At 32.4% G+C, this 8,486-nt stretch overlaps 1 pseudogene; it reads left to right on the top strand.

Moving 5' to 3' along the window:
- The first annotated feature begins 822 nt into the window (after window positions 1-822).
- Window positions 823-7,198, top strand: LOC146888664 (uncharacterized; annotated as a pseudogene).
- Window positions 7,199-8,486: the final 1,288 nt, after the last annotated feature.

Below are 8,486 nucleotides of genomic sequence, written 5' to 3'. Positions count from 1 at the left end.
TATATATATATATATATATATATATATATATATATATATATATATATATATATATATAAAGCTAAGATGTTATTGTGCACTAACTAAGATACTTTGCATGGTGGAGTACACCATTATTTAATCTCATAATTATTCCAACAAAACCACTCACACTTAAAAACTATGTATTCTGAACCAATACTTTTGAATTCATATTTGATTTTTCTTATTAATAAAATTTTATAATATAATAAATGGGCCAAACTTTATAATATCTTCTTGATTAAAACTTTTTGGCTATTCAACTATTATCAACACTTTCTAGTCCAAATTAAATACATTATCTTCTTTCAATAATCAAATTTATCTTACAAGACATAATATCTCTTATGGCACATTCATTATATTTTAATACTTTTTTTTCTTTGTTCTTTATTTATCAATTTCTTGTTATATATATACATATCGCTTGTTCAACCAATTTTTATATACATATGGTTTGTTCAACCAAATTCTACTTTAGATAGGAAAGGAGAATTCATTATTCTCCTTTGTTTTGTTTATTATTGTTATACTATAATAATGTATGAATTATTTTGGCCTGAACAGACCATGGATAAATCTTAGATAAACATGCCAAGAAACACACCTCAATATATGGATGGCTTAGACAAAAGGGTTCATAAAGAATTTGTTGAGTGGTTTTTACGTCGTGTATGTATATTTTTTTCTAGAAATCTTTTATTTATGAGTATATTACAATTTGTATGATTCTTATCTTTTGTGTTTTAGACAAGAAATGAATCATTTGATATCCATTCAGATTATTTAAAGTTCTTACCCATGGGTCCTATTGATTATGCAAAGCGATATAGTGCCTACAATGTTAATGGGTTCAAATTTTGTATATTGGAGCGTGATCTATGGCTTAAAACACAAAACAATGGAGTGTTTGGTATATTTGGGACAAGGAGTTATGCAAGTAGTAGTGATAATCAAATGCAGTTTGGAGGTAAGTAGGGACATCTGTGAACTCGGATAGCCTTGTGGCATACCTTTAATCCAAACTAGGCTACCATCTTTCCTCTATTATGAAATATCATTTCTCTTTTTGATAAAGAAGCCCTTCCTATCGAGCAACTTCTGGTTCATAGCACTAGAACCAGGTATCCCAACCCCGGACCTGATCGGGTATGCTAATCTACTCGTAGAAAGCGCTACTTCTGTAGTCTATGATCCCGCTAATCCTAAGTGGAGAAATTCGCCAAGAAGAGATCCTGGAATCAGTCTATTCTTTTTATTTCTTCTAGTAGGATGGTAATCCATTTCTTACTGACCGGGCTGGGATATAATCTAAGGGAAGGTTGCTTTCTATGTAGGTAGGAGAGCCTAATCTCTATACTAGCGCTATCTATCAGGGAAGAAGGGACGACCCTCTAGGAGAATGTAATCTTAACCCAGAAATTCAGTCTTACTCAAGCTAAGTAGCTGAACCAAAAAGAAGACCGAGAGTTATATTTGTGGAAAGGATCCACTCCCTTCAAAAAAGGAAGGGCAATCCAACTATTCCTTTATTTAAAGGTAGGTTTCGGGGGAAAGACACCATGTCCAGATATGCATTCGCGTAGATGCACCCTCAGAGCAGAGGAAAAGGCCGACTTGACTATAGAAGAAAAAAGGGCAACTGCCCGGACAGAAGATATACATGGAAGGAATAAGAGTCTGTAGCTGAAGATGCAGAAACCCCGAGTACGATGCTGAAGTGTTCATCGATGGGTTGGGGGAGCAAGTTATTCATTGGTGCTTAGTTTTCCCTCTAAAAGAGAAGGCTATGGGTCCTTCTGCTATCGAGTGAGGGTAGAGGTCTCTATCCTCAGGTCCTCCTTTCAAGGGCTTTGGCTCTGCTCCAACGGATAGATTTAGATAAAAGAAATATTGGATCTCCTCCTTTAGACATGAGAAGGAGGCTTTTACCTATACCTATACTCTTTCTTATTACGGTCAGAGGGCTATGGTCGATTGGTAGACATAATTGAGATAAACTACCATGGTTGATTCTCAATTGTTTAATTCACTAGGCTAATACAACTAAATCTAGAGGGATTATAAGTCATGAGTATGGATTTACATTAGTAAGGTTTGCACACTTAATCCACACCGATGATAATGATAATGACGAGCCATACATTAAGGCATCAAAAGCTCAAATGGTGTATTATGTAGACGATGAGTTGGATAAAAATTGGTGCATACTTGTACATGTAAAGCCTAGAGACTTATACAACATGGATGGAGATGATGTTGACAATTTCATGAATGTGAGCCATTTGAACAACAAAACCTAGAAATATTATTTTCTAACAAGGATGGAAATATACAACTAGCAAGTTTTTTTTTTCTTTTTTCAATTGTTGAGTCATTTTACTAATTCATCTTAAATTAATATCCTTCATTGTTGAATTTGATGTGTTTATATTATTTGGTAGACCACCTGAAGATGAAGAAAATATCAATCAAGAAGAAAATATCAACCAATAAATCTTCTACATGGGGACATGTAGTTACACCTACATCTCATTATCAATCTCATCCAGGTAATTTTGTACCAATATTATTACATAACAAGGATAAACAAAACTTTATTTTGACATCCATCTTCACAATTTTCCAAGCCTCATTTATGCATCTCCTTTATTCTTTGACCTCTAAATTTGCATTATGATGTTCACTATTTCTTAAACGAATCCTAACTATTTATGCCTCAAAAAGCTTTCATAGTTTTTGTTATTCTTCATAAACTCTACTGTCTAGTCTAGCATGTGTGCGTTATTGAAATCAAAGGAACCATGTCTAAATTTGATTGTTTACTCTGTTTTGATTTTTTTATTGTTTTGAGCTTTCTTACATGTTTCCTTAGCTGCTTTGACTTGTAGAAAAGTGCTTTGAAAGTCTTTAGGTAGTCCTAACATTTTTTAGCTATTGGAGTTGTTGTATTAAGACAGGCTTGAATATTGAAAATCTAATTAGCTACTTTGAAATGTTTTCAATCCTATAAGCATATTTGTTAATTCTTTTCTTTTCTGCATGGCTTTGTGATTTTTCTAACTTTATCAATATTTATCTGTTGTTAGGAGTCTTGAAGATGAACTTTTCAACCTCAAGTAAGTCTAAGTCAAAAACTAAAGTGAGTACTCATTCTTCACTACCTAGTACTCAACCTCCATGAATTAAAGTACTGATAACTCAATTTCTATACCTTCATATTGAAGCTTATTGCACTCACTTGCCATTTTAGTTTCCTTTATCTTTCAATCTTAGCTTCAAAATGTGATATTTTAAAGTTATTTTCAAAAGTTGCAGTATCGCCTGGCGGTATTTATTACCGCCCGGCGCATCTTAAAGGATCATTTTCCACTATCACGTTCCCGCCTGGCGCTACCCTGTTGCCGCCACTGGCGGAAAAACGCCGATTTTTCAGCACTGACCTTTGCTGCTTGTTTTGATCATAACTTTCTATATAGGTGTTCAAATGAGTTGGTTCTTGTTGCGTTGGATTCTACACTCAAAGAGCTTTAATTGAAGTGGTAGAACGCAATTTTTGGAATTTTTTGCGAGATGCAGTTTACTCTGGAAGATGGCAGCAGTTACAAAGGCAAAAACCACCTCATGTTTTCGTTGAAAATTTGGTGCATTTAGCAAAGCCTTGAAGCAGACCCTTTCTTCACCTAATGGGCTTCTTCTCTGCACATGGAATGGCCCAAAAAAGGGAGCTGATCTAGGGTTGGTTGTCATTGCCACATCAGCAGACAAAATAGAAGAAAATTCTGTGAGCACTGGCAGCACACACACTCAAAAAAGGATAATCAGCTTTTGGCAGCTTTTGGCAGGATGTTGTTGGGAATTTGGAGAGGCAATTTGGTGCAGAGGGTAGGGGGCTGGAATTTGGAAAAGGGGATAGAGAGAACGAGGGAGTGTTTTTTTTCTGTAGTGCAGTTTCTTTTGTTAGCTCTTAGACAACACCATAATTCTCTATTCTCTGAAAAAAAATTTCTTTTCAAGTTCCTCGAAGATGAATTGTTGAGCACTTTGCATTGTGATATGGATTGTGAGTTTTATTTTAGTTTGCTATTCAGTTGTTATTTTGATTCTAAGACTATGTAAGTTGAAATCCATGATGAATGTTCTTGCCAATTCAATCTGTTGTGGGAGTTTTATGTCTTCAATGAATATTTTCAGCTTGCATTTTACACTTAGCTTCTGATTTTATATTTTTATTTTGTCCTGCACTTCATTTGCTGCTGTCCAGAGAGCATCCATCTTGGTTGAATATATCCTAGTTTAAAGTTACTTTGCATTTTTATTATGTTTAATTTACAGTTATTGTTTAAGCTTTCCATGATATACATTGCAGTTCTGTTTTTGGCTCCATATGGCTTGGGTCAGTCACTGTTTTATTGGTTTCATGCTCTTGTGTTATGCCAAATCAAGTTCTAAATTAAAATAGGGCACTAGCTAGTGGAGTACGTAGACATCATTTTTAGTTTTGTTTCCCTTCTTTCTTAGTGATCACTTTGTTATTGAGTTTTAGACACTAGCTAGGCCAATTTTTGTTATCTGTTTCAAATGTTGTCATTTCTTCTCCTTGTTATCCTTGCATTAGTTTCATGGCTACATACATTCTCATTTATTCTTCTTTTAAGTGTCTAGCATATTTCTTATGAGTTAGTTTCATTAATTCATCACTTTACAAATGCCTTCGTTTTAATTTCTTTGTCTATCTTTTATGCTTTTAAAAATCTCCCAAAAACATGTATTTAGCATTCAATCCACTCATTGCATTGACTCCATCCTTGGACTGACCTGAGGTGATCCTTATACTGCATTAGTAAAGGGTGATTAATTTAGTTTGTTTGGGACAGTTTAGGCGACAAAAGCTGTCTACCAAGTACAAATTCCAACCCCAATTACACCTCAAGCAAATATTCAACAAGGTTCCTTCATTTTCATTCCCCCCCCCCCCCCCCCCCCCCACACTTCCATTTGCATCTCAAGCAAGTATTCAACAAGGTCCTAAATATGCATGTCCTCCACCTCCATCTGCATCTCAGGCAAGTAATTTGTTTTGTCCTATTATATATATATATTTATATATATATATATATATATATATATATATATATATTGTATATATTTTATATTCTGCATTCTGTATATATTCTATTATAGATTAGATTTTGTATATATCAATTTGATTTTATATTTAGTTTTCGGAATATCTAACCAATGTATTTTCAGGAACCCTGAAAGTGAGGATATCTTCAACTAGCCAACCCCCAATTACACCTCAATCTAATTCTCAACCACCATATCAATCTTTTCTTATATCTGAACTAACAATACCAACTACATCATATTCATATTCTGAAAATGAAGAGAAAGAAAATGAAGAGACTGAGTTGCAACTAGATGAACAAATGCCTGCAACTCGAAAAAGAGCAAGGTTTGTTAATGTGATTGGTAAGCAACTATATACAAAGTACTACATAATATATTATACATATATTTGTCTTTATAATAAATTAGTAATAATTATTTTCTCACATTCCGTAGATGTCAAGGAAAGAGAATTACAAAACAACTGCGAACCAATGATGTCTAGCATTTACCTCCTAATGAAAGGATTGTTGTGCAGTGAAATAATGAGGGTCAACCAATTGCAAATGGTGGAGCATTATTGAATATGTTCTTAGGTAGCATTGCAAGAAACTCTAATTCTCTTCCCATTAGCTATTCTAGTTGGAAGAAGATTCCTAAATATTATAAAGAAGACAAACTTAAGAACACTATTCAGGTCAACATTGTAAAAGCTTAATATATAATTTAATTATACTATAACTCTTGTTAATTTTAATTGTTTTATGTTTTGAAGGCTAAGTTTGATGTCCATTCTGATGTTCATATATGCCACATCATCAAATCACTTAATATAAAGTGGAGAGACCATCGACAAGAATTGTGGCAACTTAAAAATGATGGAACACGTACTAGAGATGAATTGATTGCATTGGCTCCAGCAGGAATAGATAGAGATCATTAGGCTTCTTTTGTGGATTATCAACTAAATTCAAAAACGAAGGTATATTGAAACTATTTTTCATCAACATCGTTCAAGTTAATGATTATTAATTTGTATACGTTATGCTCTGAAAAATAAAGATAATAGCGCAAAGCAAACCATTGCTCACAGATGTGGATCTAAGAGCATTGCAAGGAAAAGAGATGAAATGGTGACAATACTACATATCTTAATGTGAACTTTTTGTTTCAATTTTTGGTTTTATGTGTCATATATTTTTTCTTCAATTTTATAGGAAAAAGAGTGTGGCCACAAGGTTAGTAGAGGAGAGGTATGGATAGCAACACATAAACATGCTAATGGAGCCTTTGTGAGTGATGAAGCGAGGGAAATTAGTGTAAGTTCAATTCTAATAAAGTATATAATTGTCAACCATACTTTGTGTTATTTTAATTAGTTTCTTCATCTGTTCTTTGAAGGAAAAAATTCAAGTATATGAATCAATATCATCATCATCTGTATCAAAAGAAATATCAAGTACTGATTTCTTAGCTTTTGCTTTTGGAATCCAAAAACATTGTGGACGTGTTAGGGGTTTGGGTTTGGGTCCTTGCCCATATAAAGTGTTTTGCTCCAAGGGTCATTCATATAGTAGAACATCTTCAAATTATCCTTCTAATGCTCAGTTACAAAATCAGGTTAGTTTTTTAGTTTTGATCATGATGCATTACTTTTATCAAATTTGATGTTTGAATATGTTTGAAGTAAGTCGATTGTCTATGTTATGTAAACCAAGATTGTCAAAAGAGCTCCATTTTTTTCTTCAAAACTGGAAAATAAGAGTTATTTTCTCTATTTTGAATAATTTTGAGTTTTAAAATAGGTTTCTACATTTACAAGCCAACTCAATGAAATGAAGGCAATGGTTAATTTTTTGGTTCAAAATTATCAAGGAGAGTTGCCCCGTGATTTTACTATGCATCATGCACCAACGGTAATATTTAAATTTTTATTAAATTAATATATGTTTGATATTATTATTTGGAAAGTTATTAATTATCATTATTTTTTATATGTTAGGTATCTGATCAAGGAAGTGTTCCTAACAAAGAAACAAATGATCAACATCAAGCACCGCATTAGACGATATTATTCGTTTACTTTTAGAATTTGTCAACAAATATGCCTCTAGGAAACTTTTGGTTAATTATGCTAATAAGGAACAACTCTATCCTTGGAGTTTTTGCTTATTTTGAAGTAGCCTTGGAGTTTTTGCTTTTTAGTTAATGAGATGTGTTATAAAAATGAATGCTTTTATAGAAACTTAGCCTCTAAGAGTATTCAATTTATCTATATTAGGGTAGGGTCATACAAAATGGTTAAGTTACTTTTCTTTTTGTTTTGGTTGTATTGTCAAATGTAATCATCCTCCAAAATAATAATGAAAACCAAAATGTTAAGCCATCAAATAGGAAATTCCATAGAATAAGGTTCTTTTCGTACTCAAAGAATTAACTAAACAAATTAATTATCAAGAAAGTACACCTTTAGCATTATAGTAATGCCATAATAATATATAAGCACTAACTTTTTGGTATTAATGGGGATTTTTGAGGAATTAATGGGGATTTTTATAACCCCAAGCATTAACGGGAGTTTTCTGAACCCCATGCATTAACGTGGATTTTCAAACCCCGCAAATTAGTGGAGGTTTTCAAAAACCCAAGTATTAACAGGTGTTTTCAGAATCCTGGGTATTAACGGAGTTTTTGAAACTCCCAGTAAGTTGTGCTAGTTCCAAGGGTTGCTAAGAATCTCAGTAATCTGTTAGTCACGCTTGTTCTTCTAGAGAAATTGCAAACCTCTGGTAAAATCATTAGTGGAGGTTAAAACCTCATAAATGCCAAATATAATCCCACTAAAAATAATTATTTTTGTAGTGAGAAACACATAGTTAAATATTTCATCATAAAAGTATAAAATCAAAGTAACTAGCCATTACTAGTTGTATAAACTAAATTTTTACTGTACAGGGGAAAGAAAGTAAAATATACATACTTTTAAGAATTATAAAAAAAAAATATTATTTCAAATTAAGAGAACAAAACAAAATTATTTGAAATTTAAAGACTGAAAGCCTATTTATCTAGCGATATTATTAGAGTAAAATACAGTTTGTTGACTTCAGTCTCCCAAACCATCTTTATATTCAATTTTAATTCTCATAAAATTAACAATTTTTTTAGTCATATATCTATCATAAGTGATGATTTAAAATTTCTCATATATTAAAAGTAAATATTTCTATTAAATATGAAGAGTAAAAGCATAGTGAACTTGTATAAAAACTTTAAGATATTTCAAAGAACTAAATTTATATTCCACCTTACTCTAATTACTACATCTAAAGCATCTTCTTTATGAAGAGCAA

This window comes from Vigna unguiculata, chromosome 1, assembly GCF_037176805.1.
Source record: "Vigna unguiculata cultivar grain cowpea cultivar isolate G323 ecotype 2 chromosome 1, ASM3717680v1, whole genome shotgun sequence".
Lineage (NCBI taxonomy): Eukaryota > Viridiplantae > Streptophyta > Magnoliopsida > Fabales > Fabaceae > Vigna > Vigna unguiculata.
Note: the sequence above shows the minus strand (reverse complement) of the source record. Positions and strands in the feature narration are given on the sequence as shown.